The sequence below is a fragment of the Acanthopagrus latus genome, chromosome 21 (genome assembly GCF_904848185.1).
Source record: "Acanthopagrus latus isolate v.2019 chromosome 21, fAcaLat1.1, whole genome shotgun sequence".
NCBI lineage: Eukaryota > Metazoa > Chordata > Actinopteri > Spariformes > Sparidae > Acanthopagrus > Acanthopagrus latus.
In genome coordinates, this window is record NC_051059.1 from 19376873 (window position 1) to 19393541 (window position 16669).

At 43.0% G+C, this 16669-nt stretch overlaps 1 protein-coding gene across 9 annotated transcripts in view; it reads right to left on the reverse strand.

Annotated features, from left to right (window-relative positions):
* Nucleotides 1-16669, reverse strand: part of LOC119010968 (pre-B-cell leukemia transcription factor 1-like) — an 88479-nt gene that overhangs the window by 63770 nt on the left and 8040 nt on the right. For 5 of the 9 annotated variants that reach the window (XM_037083645.1, XM_037083650.1, XM_037083648.1 and 2 more), the window contains exon 3: nucleotides 182-282. The gene's annotated coding sequence lies outside the window, so the exon portion shown is untranslated. Of the gene's footprint in view, nucleotides 1-181; nucleotides 283-1498; nucleotides 1617-2038; nucleotides 2169-16669 lie in introns of those variants that run through there. The other 4 variants (XM_037083647.1, XM_037083644.1, XM_037083646.1 and 1 more) reach the window with 2 other exon arrangements.

Sequence of the window (16669 nt, forward strand, 5' to 3'; positions counted from 1 at the left end):
AGCAGGATGCAGTTAGAGAGAAAAGAAAAGGAAAGAGCAAAAGTAGGATGTGATTGGAGGGTCCACTGTTCAGACAAGACTAATCTGCATACTCAGAGGCTTAGAAGTGAATATGCATGAGGGAATAAAAACGATATGCCTCCAAGCAGACCACCCGCTCTCTCTGGATTACTGTACCCACCTCCGAGCCTTTTATCTTCTTGTTGGCATGCAATCAAGCTGATTTAGTGTGCACTGGCTGATGGTTTCACACAATGGAAGCGGACTTTAAGAGATGTTAACCTGTTGAGAAAAGAAAACACTGTCAAAGAGGAAAATACGTAAAAAGAAGAAAAAAAAGGGTTCATGTTTAAAAATTTACGCCAAAATGTGCAGCAGAATTATCCGGCAAGGTGTTTTTTTTGTGTGCATATTTTCCGGGCCTGATAAGGTAAGAAGTGAGCTGAGGACAGAGAAGCAAAACAGAGAGAGAGAGAATGAGTATCTGGAAGAACGGTGCAGTATTAGACACAGAGCTCTGATGACCCATCAAATATTGAAGAAATGTCTGCTGGAACCATGAATTCATATTTCAGACAGACTTCCTCTAAGACTGTCCTCGCCAATGAATGAATATTTCATTTTCAGAAAATAGAGTGGCCCTGAAAGGCACCATTACCAAATCCTAATGTCAGGGGGAAAACATTCCCCACATTTAGTTGAAAGTTAGGGTGAAATGATAAGAGCCGCCCATGCGTAACACAATCTGATGGGGTAATGCATTGGCATCACATTAGCATGACTGTGTATGACTGCGTGGCAGTGTGTGTGTGTGTGTGTGTGTGTGTGTGTGTGTGTGTGTGTGTGTGTGTGTGTAGGTTTTCCCAAATGACTCAAATGAAAAACTGGGGAACTCGGAGCATGAGGGCTTTCAATTTATCATCCCGCTCATCTGGTGAGAGGGAACAAAAGTCAAAAATGTTTAAAAACTCAGCGACACACAGTCAATGCATTAACATGTAGAGCAGTAATCTGACACTTTTTGATAGTGATCTTATTCTAGGGCATTAAAGGTGGGTTCTTCCTTCATATTCCAGTTGGATTCATGCTGGACAAACCTGATTATTTGGCAAAATAAACAAAGTTTTTACCAAGTGTGCACACATGCATGGAAAAAAGGCTCCTAATCAACAAAACAACAACAGTATCATAACAAACAAACAATTTCAAAGGTATAAGTTTGATGTCAGGGACACGAGGACGGGCAGTGGTGGAAAGACATTTACTTAATCAATGTGTTTGTATTTCCATTTGGTGCTACTTCACACTAGTATTAATTCTATAGTTATAACAGTATACAGTAGCAGCCATCATGCTGCATCATTTATTAGAAGGCTAAAATAACAATGCAAACAAAAAAGAGAGCACACTACGTGCTCAGAGGACGAACAAAATCTAATGAATAGTATGATGTTAGCTAAGCTAGCATTAAAGCATTCTTAACTCAAGCACCACTTACTGGCATTTTCTTTTTTTGAGCTTTGAGCGGCATTCATGTTCTCATCTAGTGAAGCTTCCAAAGATGTCATGAGGACTGCTCCAAAGACAGACATAGCCTACCTTTGCAAGCTCATTCTTGTTAATGTTAGCAGTCATGTTAGCTTATCCTACAGTAGCCTGCGTCCAACAGAAGACAAAAAAACATTCGTGAATTTTAACTTAATGAAACCACGCAGATGGCTCAGTTGCCAGACAGGCCCTTGCTAGCTAAAGTTAGCAACCGCTAATTGATGGGGAGCAAGAATAAAACTTGGTTGTTAGCTAGCTCAACAGTAGCCTATGTTGAATAGAATACAACAAAATAAACGTTCTTAAAGAGCACAAAAAGGTGGCACAGAAGACAAAAGTCATCCCTACAGTAGGAGGCACCAAAAAATGTAAAACTAACAAGTGATAACTTTGTAGCTAGCTAACTTCTGCACAGTTGAGCTGCTAAACTTTTAGGCTAAAGAGCTGAACAATGTAGAAAAAAACATATTTTCCTCATATATTTTCCTACCTGTGTGCTCTGTAAATCTGTATAAATAACATGAGGCAAAAAAATAGAGAATTACATAGTTATTTCTTAAGATTACAGCTATAAAACCACACTATTTATCCACCATTCAATGATTAGATATGCTAGCAAGGCAGCTATGCAAACAGAAAAATGCAACAAAGATATGCAACAATGTGACTCACTCATGAGTCACATTATGTATGGGCTGTGAGTGTGCTAGTGTACAACATATATCAAGATTGAAACACTAGGATCATCCGTTCAACCTCTGAGATTACCTGCCGTAACACTGGTAGGAAGATGTTTAGCCTGTGTGAAATTTGGTTGTTATCATGCTTACACAAATCTACACATATGAGCACCAAAGTGTATTTTTGCGTATTTAGAGGAATGCGATTTTATGTGATTTCCTTCCTTCGATCTGTTTATTGCTCGCACGTGTAAACACAGGTCATACACGGTCTATACCTACAGCGGCAGGATAGGTCACCCCGGTGAAACAACACCTGCAAAGTCTCCCTGCTAAAAAAGACAGATAACGAGAGGGCGAGGAGCTACAGACAGAGATGTCGGTGGTGTGGAAATAGTTAAAGCCATAAAGACGTACAGTACCTCAGCCCTGACCCCATGCCCTCCTAGGTATCCCCCTGCGCAGAATTCTTATTCCCTACCAAACTGACAAAGTGTTTTTAATCTTTTCTTTCCCTCTCTCCTGGAGATTGGGGAAACAAAAATCAATAGCTCCTGGCAGGCGATCTAGCAGGCTGGTGAATTACAGGGTCTGCGCTGCAACCAGAGCGCTGCATCACAGGGGCCTTGGAATGAGAGACCTTGGGAGAGGCATCAGAGACATGGAGGTTGCAGGGTCACTGTGGGTCCGCAGTCTGAGGAGTGGGGTATTTACTGCCTCGGCCAGCTTCTCTGCGATGAAAAATAACTGCCACACGGCGCCGAGAGAGAGAGAGGGATGGCCGGGGCGAGAAGGATGCCGAGAAAGACGGATAAGACGGACAGAAAAAAGGAGGGTGGAGGCTGAGAGGTCGGCGGTGCATATACGAGCAAGTCTTGGGAGAGTTTTCTGTGATTTGTGTGCGCTCCCGTCATGGGCTATGTGCAGTACAGGTATGATGTCAAGCGGAAGACTAATGCATTTTTCCTTCTGCCCTCCCAAATGGGAAATGATTCATTAGCGTTTGGTTATTTAGAACGTGGCAGTGCTGGCCGATCAATATGCATGGGCCCATCTGTCAATACGTGATTTCTGCTGGTAATTAGCTGATGTGGGCCAGTGGTTGTGAATATTGCCTGGCAACTGACAGCCTGGTTGTTTCTGTCATCACTGGGGGGTGCACAGGTGGTAGTAGCTCACAGCCGATCGATAAAATACTGTGCTTCAAGGCCCGCACCAGGTTCATAAAGACATTCTCTGCGATAAAATATGGAGTAAAGAAGCTTTTCTAAATTTTTCATTCATTTCATTATGAAGGAAGGTTTGGATTTATGCTCAGAAACCAAAACTCGTTAAATCATAAAATCTTACATTTTTACAATGAAAGTCAATTTTCCCACAAGAACTTCCAACAGCCCGTCTGTCTGTGAACATACATTTGGCTCCAGAGGTGGAGGCTGCATCTCATTGTGAGAATGTGCCAGATCACTCAATTATAACAACTGGAGACAGCTGGCAGTGAGACAATTAGGAGTGTGAAAATGATAATGATGTTTATGATGAACAAAATTCTTAATTGCTTTCGCTTTGAAAGCGAGCAGATATGTGAAGGCTAGCGTGCAACTAGTCTGTCTGTGGCTAACGTGAATGATGAAGCCATCCATGTGTGATGAAGAATAACGTGTCCCCACATTTTTCAGATTTTCCAGAAAAACTGAAATATTACATTTTTCTTTGTGGGTTAAGAAAAATCTCTTACTTCTCAGACAAATATTTAAAGGTCCCATTTTATGTGGATTTTCAGATTCATTCTTTTATTTTCTGTATCTACTAGAAATTGTTTACACGCTTTAAGGTCATATTTATAACATTTTAATGGAGGCAGAGTTCCATCTACATCTATACCTAGTAAGAGCATATGTTTTCCTTCAAAACATTGCAAAACATTAATTTTCAAAATAAAAGGTAAAAATGGCATAAAAATGTGTTTTAATGTTAACGTTAGCTAGTGTTAGCAACATCAATATTTGCTCGCTGTCGTTAGCAACATCAGCTAATGCAACAAACTGGCAACCACTTGCAGGGGCAGTTAAGTTCCTGTCTCTTTAAGGCCCCATCCTCAAAAAGCCCAGTCTGCTCCGATTGGTCGACTCTCACAAGCCTGAGCAGGTACTGCCCGCCCATGTTTCAGCATCAGTTTTGCCAGTGTTTTTACAACCACACCCTTATCACAACCTCAAGGAAGTCCTGACAGCTCTTAAAAGGCAGTTTGCACCAAAACCTTGTTTATAATCAAAAAAGACATTGTTCGCCATAAATGGATTACTAAGCGGGTCTAGGAAGGCTACTAGAGATTGAGCAACAGAATGACCACAGAGAGATACAGAAGGACCTCACATATATAATATGATCAAGAAGAGATTGCAGATAAGAACACATGCACATCAATTTATTCAGACACCATTGTTATCATCCACTCATACTGGAAACATCTGAATCTTTGAGCTTCTTACGTTAATCAACTAAACCCAGATTCCAAATGAAACGTATTGACTTTCTTTTGGCTCCGATTTCCTTCCTGAGCACTTCAAATAGTTTATCGAGCTGCGCTATCTCGTGTCGATAAAACAATGCTGTTCGTTTTAACTCTGCCTTGCTCTCCAACAATGTCTCCTCGGCACTGCACCCGAGCCGTTACGTGTGTCATATTCCTTTAATTATACCCTCACAAAATATGTCCAAGTTCACAAGTTCAGTGAAAAAAAGAAAAAAAGCCAACAGGCAGAGGTGGTGCGAGCCCCGCAGAAGGATGCCTCTCTGTCTCTCATTGGCATTTGCATATTAGAGTGTTTTCTGGGGAAAATGAGCTGTAGAAATTAATTCAGGATTAATTGGTGCCTTTATCTCGTTAGGACAATCTAATTTAGGGGATGATGGAATTGTTTAGACTCCCTTTTGCATAATTGGATTGCGCTGAATGGCTGTCATTACCGTCTTTTTAGCATCGTCTGTGGGCCCCCTCTCTCTCTTGCAGGCCCCAGCCTCATAAAGAGCGATGATGTGTTACGCCAGTGTTTTGCTAGCCCCTGAAACACACCAAGCATGCTGCAAGAGGCGAGCATGTGGCTAACCACGCAGCAGTGATTAACTCTCTTCTCAGAGCCATTAGCGGTACGGCGAGCAGCACGCTGTTGTGGAGATTTCACATGAACACATACTAAGCATGTGGCTAACAACACGGCGATCATCGGCTGTTAGAGACGGCGATTAGTTGTTTTTTTTAGTCCCCGCCGCTGTCATGCTTTGTGGTTTGCGGTTCTGAGGAGCTGCCGGACATGACATCTCTAAATCTCTCAATGTTTTTTTCTTTTCTTCTCTTTTCTTGTCCGGCACATTTCATTAGTTCCACAATATCTCTGAGACAGTTTGCAGCGGGCTGTATTTTTTTTTTTTTTATTGTTGTTGTTGTTTTTTTTTTTCTCAACGTGGGATGAAAATCAATAGGAGAGGGAGCATGTAAAGGATCACTCACTGGAATACCTGATCTTCTCACTTCAACAACATTGATGTAACTATGGAAACAAGTTCCCAAGATGAGCGGGGATATGCCTATCTCCTGACAAAAGGCTTTCTTATATCTCTCCCAGCCTGTTACGATATACCACAACAGAGGAGAAGCTTATATCTGCTGCTCCCCGCCATGATACCATCATCATTTTTTCTGTATGCACAAATTGTATAGATATTATTCTGTAGCCGCTCTCTGGTAAACAAGGCAGAGTGAAATCTAATCTATGGTGCTGATACTCAGGCTGTGCCAGGCTAATTGAGTTGATGTAGTCTGTCCCTGGAGGAGCTGGACATACAGTAAAGACAGACTCTATCAAGTCATATAGCTCATGTAGTGTACTTACTGGAAGTGACTTTGGTTTATATTGTCAGAGTTGTCAACAGCCAGGCATGCACATGAAACTACAGCTTTTTTACTCGAGCACAATCTGATTACTCGCACGCTGTTACGGGGAATAAACTGCAGAAAAGAAACAGCATGCTGTTGTGTCTTTCCTCATGTCCGCCGTCATTCCCCGCGCTCTCCCTCCCCGTGTTCGTGATGCACACTGTGTCATGCTTTTGATGCATTTCGGCCCCCCTCTCCTCGTCTAGTGCCATTTCCATTCTTTGCATAAATGCAGTCTAACAGTATTAAGTATTCATGCGTGTTGGGGAAGGTGGTGCCTGTCCTTCAGGGTAAGTGTCAGGCCTGCGTGCGGCACAAGAAAAGCCCCGGGGAGAGGAGAACATTAGGATCCATCAGCCTGACAGACAAATCATTCTCTCATGTAAACATAAATATGAGGGTATGTTTCCACCGCCATCCCACTATCTGTTGCTAGGCTACCTTGCATTAAGCAGTGTAGCTGTCCCTGTTCATTTTGCTCCAGGGATTCCAGCAATACCATCATATAACCTGCTGAGTCTTAATGAGAAGGCCTGCTCATATGAGTGGATATGAACATGGTGAGATGTGAAATTTATTCAAAACACTGGAATTCAGCTGTCTGTCAGCGTGGAGCAGCAGCATGGAAATGTTTATGAATCTGAAGTGTTTTGGAAAAGAAGCTTTGAGGGGAAATGTTTCTGTGCCTGTGCACAAACACACCTGACACAGGAAAAGGTCACAATGGATCAACACACACGCGCACACACACATGCGTTTACGCGCCGCGGCTCACACACTTGCCCGGGCACACGCGCGCACAATAAACAATATGTGACGCTGAGCTCCATAAAGGTCATTTGTTGTTGAGAAATCACTGATCCCCAAATGCATTAACAAAGTCAATTAACTATTCTCCGACGAAGAAGAAAGGAGCCCATCTCCAATAAAAATAGAGCACGGAGCGTCGTCCAAGCGCCCCCACAATTACAACAACTCTGCGTCCCCAGATAATTATGTGAGCCATAAATGGGGAGAGAAAGACAGTAGAAGGCAATGGTCACTGAGAAGAAAGAGCGGCGAGATGAGGGAAAGGAGCGCCAACAGCTGGTTTGAATAGATTGTGTGTGGGATGAATTAAAAAGTTGAACCTTTCCCTGGCCGTATTCAGATGTCTGCCTCTGGGTGATTAATCATGGCCGTCAGGACCTGTAATCCTTTTCAGTGGGAAACAAATGCAGCCACTGTCCTCTCTTCTCCAAAGCGCTCAGGGCCCAGGGCCACCAGCCTGCCTGCCTGGTCACAATACCTGAGCCACAGAGAAGGCACCCTGGGGAGCGGGGGTGTGTGGACACACTGTAATCTGCTCCAAACATGATGGGATGAACAAAAACGCCGGATCTCGACAAAATTGCATGGCACCCTTTATTGGTTTTGTACATCCTTTTTGTATCTCGCAGTCAATAGTTGAGGCAGGTGGCACGACTGCAGGTCCAACTGGTGAAACATAAATGGGAGCAGCTACAAAAAAAACAAAACAAACACACCTTTTGAGCTGCGGGATCTTTTAAAGCAGCCGTGAATGGATTTCAGATGACAGAGGAGCATTCTCTCTGACTCTCCTGTTCGCAGCTGCTTCAGTCAGTGAACTTCATGTCACGTTCCGACACGGTGGTAAACAGCTGATCTAGTTCAGAAAAGACAGTGAGAAAGTCTAGAGCCAGCAACATTGAGAGGCCGGGAGAAGAAAGTGTGTCATCAGCATAAAAATAGAAGCCCGCTAACGAATTCCTAATCATATCCCCCATTTCCTCGAGGGGCTATGCTAAAGAGGTTAAAACACCAGCCGGTGGATGAGAATATGTGGCACATTAGCTCTAGAGATTATTCCAAAAGCTTTTCGCTGTTTTTGATTGCTAAATTCACCATTATCTCCCCCAGAACTACAAAAAAACACAACTATTCTCTGTGCAGCCTTGAATCCCTCCTGCAAAAGTTAAAAGTCCAGTAGTGAAAAAAGCGGAACACTTGTGCTGATATCAGCGTCAGTTTGCTCCTACTTTGTCAATCTATCAAGAGAAAATAATATCTTAAAAGCAGAATGCACCACTTACACATCAAAGGCAGTGGAAAAGCATCAGTCCTGACTTAAGCTCGACTGAATCAAGCAATGCCTGTGCAGCTTTTACGAGTGAATAAATTGACTGCCCTTCAAAAGAGAGCCCCCATACTGCTTCTAATGGTGTATATGGCCTCAGAGTAATCACCTAAAGAAACGTAGTATTAAAAAATCCTTTGTATCCAACAAAAAGCAAATGTCAGAGTTCCCACTGGGTGAAAGAGTGCCTTTATATGTGTGAAAGGTTGTGAGGGTAGTAATTCAGCGCGGCCGCAGAAGGTGGTGTATGCTGGCAGCATGGCAGACTGTGGAGAATGGGCCACGGCCAGCCGTTTCCAGAGCCTTTGTGTGTCTCTGTTTGACCAGGCGTCTCCTGGTCCACAGGAGCACTGCTTCGACACATCTAGCAAAGGAACAAAGCAGCCATTATCAGCCCTATCTCATCCCCACCCTGCCTCGACTCACTGACACCCAGGGACAAACAGTGGCAGGGCTCAGCCGCGCTGCTTTGCTGGGGGACTCTGAAGCGAACACTGAAGCGGACTGGGAGGTCCATTAAACACACAGGCGACACCTTAGCTGTGGACAAACATCAACACAATAGCATGCGGCGCTGGTTGCCACAGAGATGGGAGAAAACAGAGTACAGCGCCAGCGGTGACAAAGAAAGGGAGGGGTCAGGCATCGTGGGCCACTGGCGACTGAAAAGCCTCTGCAAACTGCCCTGCGAAACACAACACCCTTTTTATTTGGAATACGTGAAGCATCCATTCAGTTACATGTAAAGAATGCCACTATCAACGAGTCAGCTGCGCACAGGATCTCTGAAGAGCGTGATGCTGCCAAAACAAGGTGTTTGCTACACATGTAAAAAAAAACATAAAATAAAATAATTTGCTAGTTCTTTTTGACATATACTCAATTAAAAACCTGTAATAAAATGTATGTATTACTTTATTTTGTCCTGTCTCACAAAGGAAAGATTCATTGGTAAGAGGTGGCGTCCTCGAAAGGATCAGTGGCTCACAAGCAAGGATGGAGCACATGATTGTAGAGAGGATATTAAGACATGTTACTTCAACTTTTACACAGTGTCCAAAGGATTTGAAAAATGATCAGAAAATGCAAATTGTGTATTGGCTCTGGGTCACAGCTGTGCTCTGAAGGCACACTGTGTGATTAAAGGCCTTCACCTTCCCAATGAAGGTAAGTGTACGGATGTTTTAACTTTTTATTTCACTTTGGCAGCTGAGAGAATTCACCTGCTCAATGAGCTTAAATCTTAAATCCCGATAAAATATCTAAAGGCACCGTAGAAAAGCTCATTCACACGGTACGTAATGTCCAGTAGTACCAGGGGTCTCTCTATCAAAACAACAGAACGGAGGCGTGGCCGTTGTTCAGGCCAGCTCTGGGGGACAGAGCCAGGCCTCCCGGAGGAATTAACACCCGGAGTCACAACGGATTCTGCTCTGATCCGGAGACGTTTACCAACAGGAGGAGAGCTCAGAGACTTTTTTAACTTTTGGGATGAAACACAACCTGACCTTGAATAACGCTTACGTATTATACCTTATTTCTTGACACGTTTACTATTTGGAGAGAAAACGCGGCTTTCGTTGGACGGCAACTCGATGTCGACTCGAACGCAAGCGCTAATGTCGTGCCATCAGTCTGTTAACAAGGACTGCTTTTGTTCGGTAATGATGGATGTCTCACATCAGCCACAAATGCAGCTCGGGATGTGACATGACCTCTGGTTCTGGTTTCATACACAAATTGTGACAGTACAAAGCCGCGTGGCGAGGAGAGAAATGTGCGTGCATGTGTAGTTTACATGTGTCTGTCAGTGCTGTGAGTGGGTGTTGATTTGAATACTGCAAACTAAATTAAAAGCGCTTCATTGTCTGTTGAGTGTCATAACATTGTTTTGATGCCTGTGTTTCTTTTTTGGTTAAATATTGAACGTGCCGGATACTGAATAGTTTACAGCTGACCAGTCATAAGCTCGGTAATTTGCAGTGTTTGCAGATTTCATGTCCATTAAATTATTATATTTCCTTGCCGGGTTGCTTTTAGTCAAGTAAGTCTAAAAAATGCCAATCGTGTTATCCATAAATCATAACATATTTTCAAATGAGTGGAGTCAAGGTTTTTTTGCCTTTAGATGATGATTCCAAATGTAAATCTGATTCAAAAGCCGTGCGGGGCCAAATTAAATTGGACGTGTTGGCTGAGGAAGCAAAATATGGAGGAGTTTATGTGAAAATCAGCCACATATTCAACGCCGTTCAAAGCTTCGATTCAGTTTTTTTCCCCATTCAGGACGAACTGTGCGTGGTGATTTATCGAGCCTCTCTGCATCGCGAACCTTCTCCATTTTCTTTCTCTTTTTAACTGGCGACCTGCGAATAAATCCTGTCGATACAATCCTCCCCTCCGACCTCTGAATCTGACAGCGCAGTCTGCTAAACGCTAGTATAAAACAACAAAAAAAAAACAATTCTTCTCTCTCGTTTTCTTTCCCTTCTCCTCTCTTCCTGCTCTGCTTATTGCGCACAGCTCCTTCCTTCTCTCCACCTGCCTGAGCTGCTGTGGCCTTGTCTGAATCCTCTGAATTCCCAGTCCACTGCAGTGTATCCGCCTGGAAACAGCGCAGATGCCAGCGCTGGGTAAGTTGCAAAAAAAAAAAGAAACAAGAGAAAGTGATGGGATGAAGATGTCAGTTATGGCAAATAAAACTCTGTCACACTCCTATAACATCTCTGTCACTGATTATCAGACCGGAGGCTCAAAACACACACACATTCAGACACACACAAACAACAGGCGGGTAAACAGAGGCACAAAAGAGGAGCTCCATTAACAATGAGGGAACCAGACGACACAGATTTAGAAATTAAATGGGATGGGTGTTTTTTTTGGTGTAGAGACTGACGTAATGAAGAGGGCTGTAAGACTGTAGACACTGAGACAGCAAAAAAAACAAAAAACAAAATGAAACAAGGCCACCAGCTGCGATGTCTTTTTCAGTTTTCTCAACTTTAAGGTCGGCTGGTTGTGTTGGGACACCGTCAGACTCCCCACGCATAGTTTATACAAGAGGCATCAGAGTGGATGCAGCAAGTAGATACAGGTAGATCATCATCTCCTCTTCATTCAATACATCCTTCTTTCTTGTCAAAACCTGCCATCAATCAGCCGTGTTTGTGGTGAGGGAAGCCGGATACATTTGATGGGATGTCAGGACAATATGAGCTTTGTTAGTGTTGACGATAACATTGTGAGATTTTTGTACCTGAGCCCAACAAGATCCGAAGTACAGAATTGTCACAAGAGAAAAATGAAAATGGGTCGGTCTAATAAGCTCCCTTTCTGACTCCACACCCATTTTTTTTGGTGCAACTCCCCTTTAAATTCCATTAAGATACTATGTCGTGCCAGAAGTTGTCAAAAACCAATCCACCTTAATTTCACGAGTAAAACATGATACCTATATTCTGTGTCCATCTATTATGAGATGCAGTAAAACACGCATGTGTGTGTATCGACCAGATTGCCTCATTTACTAATGACTGTATTTTCAGAAAAAGAGGGCCGAAATAGCTTTTGTAAATTACTGGTCACCCTTGTTGAGTGCTGCAGGGATGTCATAATTTTAAAGGCCAGCCTGGATTTACGGGATTTTCCCAGTGGATCAAAACAGACAAAAAAAAACTCCTTGAAAAACTCAAGTTGATGATATTTACACATTTTGTTCAAGATAATAGTCACTTGTATGATTTCTGAAGCATAAATTCAATCACCAGAAGCAAAAAGCTGATGTCAGGCTATAAACGAACCACACCACAATTACACGACTTTACTTTACTACACACATACTGTAATATAAATTAACAACAACTAAAAGCTGTAAAGAAAGAATAATTAGCGAGTCATTTCTACCTCTAAATTCATCCTTGTATGTGGGTGAGTCTCTGCGTTGGGCGGATGATGTTTAATCTCTGAGTCTCATTTAGCAAAATGTTCCCAATTATTGAGTGACGCATTTTCTGGCATATCTTGTGTTGTAGCACAGAATGTCAAAAATCTGTAACTGCCTAGTTTCAGGCAACTAACCAAAAGCAAATTAAACGGGGGAATTGGAAGAGCAGAAGCACCAACTAAACTCCAGGTTTTTTGGACTCAATCCTTCAGCAATCCATTAACACAGATGTTTACTTGTTGATTCATTGTTTTGCGCGGGCATAACGGATGTATTAATAGGAGAGGAGGTCCCACTGAGGCTGCTTTTGAACAGGGCCCAGATTTTTGTGCTACACCACGGTGAGGAGTGCAGAGCGCTCTGAGAAAACAACAACCCGAGGACCCAGCATTGATTTCATATCTAATTTATTTCAGTCCAGACAGGGGTTTGAGCAAAGGGAGGGTCTTGAGCACTTGGGTTGTTTTTCTTGAGTCCTTCGGGGTGGGAGGGAAGGATCACGGGGTGAGGAGTCAAGGGGAGGACAAGGTGACTGATTGAGCTAAGGCATTAGGTCAGCGTCAGGCTGCTGAATCAAACCCGACCGAGACCCTCCTCACCACTAACTATGATCAAATACATCATCCGGCTCTGTCAACACATGTGTCCAGCTGGACGCTATATCACTTCCACATGTGCATATCGGCCGAGCTGCACAGCAACACACATCAGCGGGCTTATCAGCATGCAGCTCAAAGCAGAGTCGCTGACAAAGGCAGCATTTCTGCGGAATAATGGATGCATGAAATCAATCTGCGAGTTTCAAAAGGTCGTCATGTGCAGAGAAACCGTATCATCTCTAAAAGGGGTCCACAAAAGGAAATCCAACAAGAGGACACTAATTGGAATCGGGTGAACACGAGTTAAGTTGTTTTAAAATTCAAAACGTGTGTGCTTTATACATTAGCCGGATAATTAATGTGCCGCAATCATCACTCGTCGCTATTGGGATGAGAATTAATCTACACCAATAGCTCCATTTCAAAGAAAATGTATCACAAAGTGCACGATTTCTTTTCAGTATTCTCCCAACATTCATCCACAGTATTTTCAATACAGAATTCAATTATGCGGAACACCTGAGCAAACAATATCTCACAGCCAATTATTCAGCGCCTTGGAAACCATTGGCAAACAAATTAGCAATGTTAATGTGAGAGAGTGTCTTGATATTTTTGGCTGTGTGTGCGCACAAAGGCAGCCGCACACTCATACACACACACACACACACCCCCCTCCTCATGCTCTAGGTTTTTGGGCTGTTGTTGACTGATGAATTAAACAGATTGGACTTGATTTGAGAATAGAAAAAGGAAATGTTCAGGTGTCAGTCTGCCCCCTCTCCCTCAGACAAGAGCCATCTTCTGACTGCGATCGACGATTTCAGCGTTCATTATTGTCAGAAGCTCCTAGATCATAAAAAATGATGTTTTTGACTACAGACGGCCGTATTTCAGCTTCAGTTTGAGCAGTGCTATTGTGGCTGACATTTCAGCTTCCAGACAGAACAATGAAAAGCTACCATGAGATATCTTGGCAAGGCTATTGCCCTGTGTATTGATTGGGCAGAGGCCCAACATCCCCTCACTAAAAAGAGATTAAAATATCAGACTTGTCTAAGACATTTATGGAGTCTGTGACCTCAGCCAATGCTAAAGTGGAGTACATACATCATAGTCCATCTCTGTGAGCCACGCTGAGTCTTGAGTAGCGCTGACAGAGAGAGGAAAGAGGCTGAACATTCAACTGCACCTTCCCGGGCTGATGCAGAGGGGATTTAGCTACCAATCGTGGGTGTAAATCAACTTAGTTGCTGTTTCATTAAAAATTCACACCACGTCGTTGCATGTAAATGTTTGACACTGTGAGCTGTTCTCCGGGATGCTTCTCTTACACCTTCTTTTTTGGTTAAAATGGATGAGATGGATTCTGTGGGAAAGGCAGGGAGACAAAGGCGTGAAAGATGTGTGCATCCATTCACAGCTCCAGAGGACCTTCATTACAGAGCAAGCAGGTCCTGTCAACGTCTTTTCATTACATGGTCCCATATATCCACCCCTGGTGTCCAAACGGTCCGCTCTGTCGCCTGTCAAGAAAAGGCACTCTCGGGGAAAGTCCTCCTATCTCCCCGATCCCCCTCACCACGCCTGATTCCAGACTGCGAGGCGGGAGAGGCCAGGCAGAAAGGGAGGAATCGTGTTTGCCATCAACAGCTCAAGAGAGTAGTATGGCAGAAAGATTGATGACACCCTCCCTGAAAGTAACAAAAGAACTCCTGTGCACGAGGGCCCGCTTATGGGGCTTGATAGAGTTGTCATCCTCTTAATAAACAGCTCTGATATGTCAGCGGCAGTGGCAGCAGGGACTACACCATGCTCACCCACCAAGCCATGGGCAGGACCACCTACTGGCACCACAGCGCACACAACCGTGGGCAATCTCTCCATATGGAGGCCCCTACGGGCATTAGCGGGGCTATTACTGGAGGAGAATAAATAAATGACAAAAACATTCCTGTCTCTTCATTGTTGTGCAAGAGAGAGAGAGAGAGAGACTGAAGGTAAATTATGCAACAACATCTGTGAACAATAGATTAGAATTTATCTTGGTTTGGTTGTAGTTCAGTTTATCTGTGTGACAAGAACAAGTGGCATTTGTTTTTCCTGAAAATACACACAAGAGGGCTACAAATTCAGACCTGCATAAGAACAGGGCCAAAAAATAAATAAATAAATAAGGTCCTAACGTCTACAGCGATTGACACGTCAGCATAAACAAACCAGAACTACAGAAAACCACCAAAGCCATTCTTAAAGGAATTTACATTTTAGGAAATATCCCTATTTGCTACCTGCACCCTAACCAGCATGGCTAATGCTAGCTAGCATTACTTTTCAGCGAAGCTTCTCTCTAGAAAAAAAACAAATCTTTGTCTACATCACAACACTGATGCAGTGGATAACTCTGGAGATGAAACCTGAAGTCAACATGAAGTGCTGACTTTTGCAGTTCCTTCAATGGCCAATTGAGGCTCCAAATGCAAATGTTTACAGTCCATATCTATTTGCTCTGTTTGTGACAACTGCACCGGGTCGAGGCTATAACTGAAATCGTGCACATCTTCTAGACTTTCCTTGGAGTTAAGCAGAATCAGAATGGACATTTCCAGTTGACGGTTAACTTAAGAATGTTGGATAGTTAGCTAGCTAAAGATTAGCCTGAACTACGGCATTTAATTTATGCGTGATACACGAATGTATCCTTTGCTGAAATGTTCACTCTAGTTTGACATTTTCTCTCATATCCCTCTGTTTCAATATGAAGCTACGGTCAAAAATGAGGTTTGTTTAGTGTAGCATAAAGACAAAAAGAACAGGTTAAAACATCCCAGCCAACAGCTGCTTATCATTTTTACTCTGGTTTATGTACTTTTACATTGTGAGCGTGAGAGTCTAGGACCGTTTGACAGAGCCAGGCTCGCTGATCTCCTCACTTTGAATTTAAAAAAAACACTAAAACCAACCACATTAATGTAGCATACCGGCTATTATTTTAAACTGTTCAACTCTGTGTTCCCTGTTTTGATACCAACCTCAATGTACACAAAAACAGAAACTAAATAAAAGCAGCACTTTTTTTTCTTATCAGCTGTAGACATCTCTTCGAGAGACCAAGATGACAAACACACAAATCCATGCCAACAAAATAGAGTACAAAAAAAACGAAAAAGAAAAAAATCATTATATATAGTCTGCCACTTACAATATTCACTTATTTTTCACCAGAAACGTTGTTGTCTCTGTCACGATTCAATCTGCAGCACACTCCCCACTCGCTGTATAATACCTAGTTAAAACCAGCAGGGTGTGAAATGGTATTTGGAAGTAAATGAAACTGACTATGAAACGGTGGAGTTGGGAGATATTGCCATGTCAAGATGACAGACAAGTCCTGGAATGGAGCAAAAAAGTTATTATCCCAAAGAAGAGCCGGGCTGGATTAAATATAACCCATGATGCCTCACGCTGCTCTGCCTTCATCCTTCGCCGATACCGCGCAGAGAATATAGACAAAAAAAAAAAAAAAAATCACACAAAGAGGCAACAATGCCGAGCGGCAGCTGGTGCTCCTGCTGATTTTCATTTGAACAATCAATAGTATTTCATGCTGCCATGCCAATAAGTGTTATTGCAAAGTGTTTGGTTATTGATGCTTCGTCTAAAGTGTTTTGAAGGAGCTTTGGAGGAACACAATCCCTCGAGGCTCCTCCTGGCCTGATTTACAGCTGAACCGATGAGTCACAGAGGACATGCTGGGCATTGAAATAGCGACAAGTATGTTGTCAGCCTTATTAATTTTTAAGGTAGAGTGTTGTCCTGTGG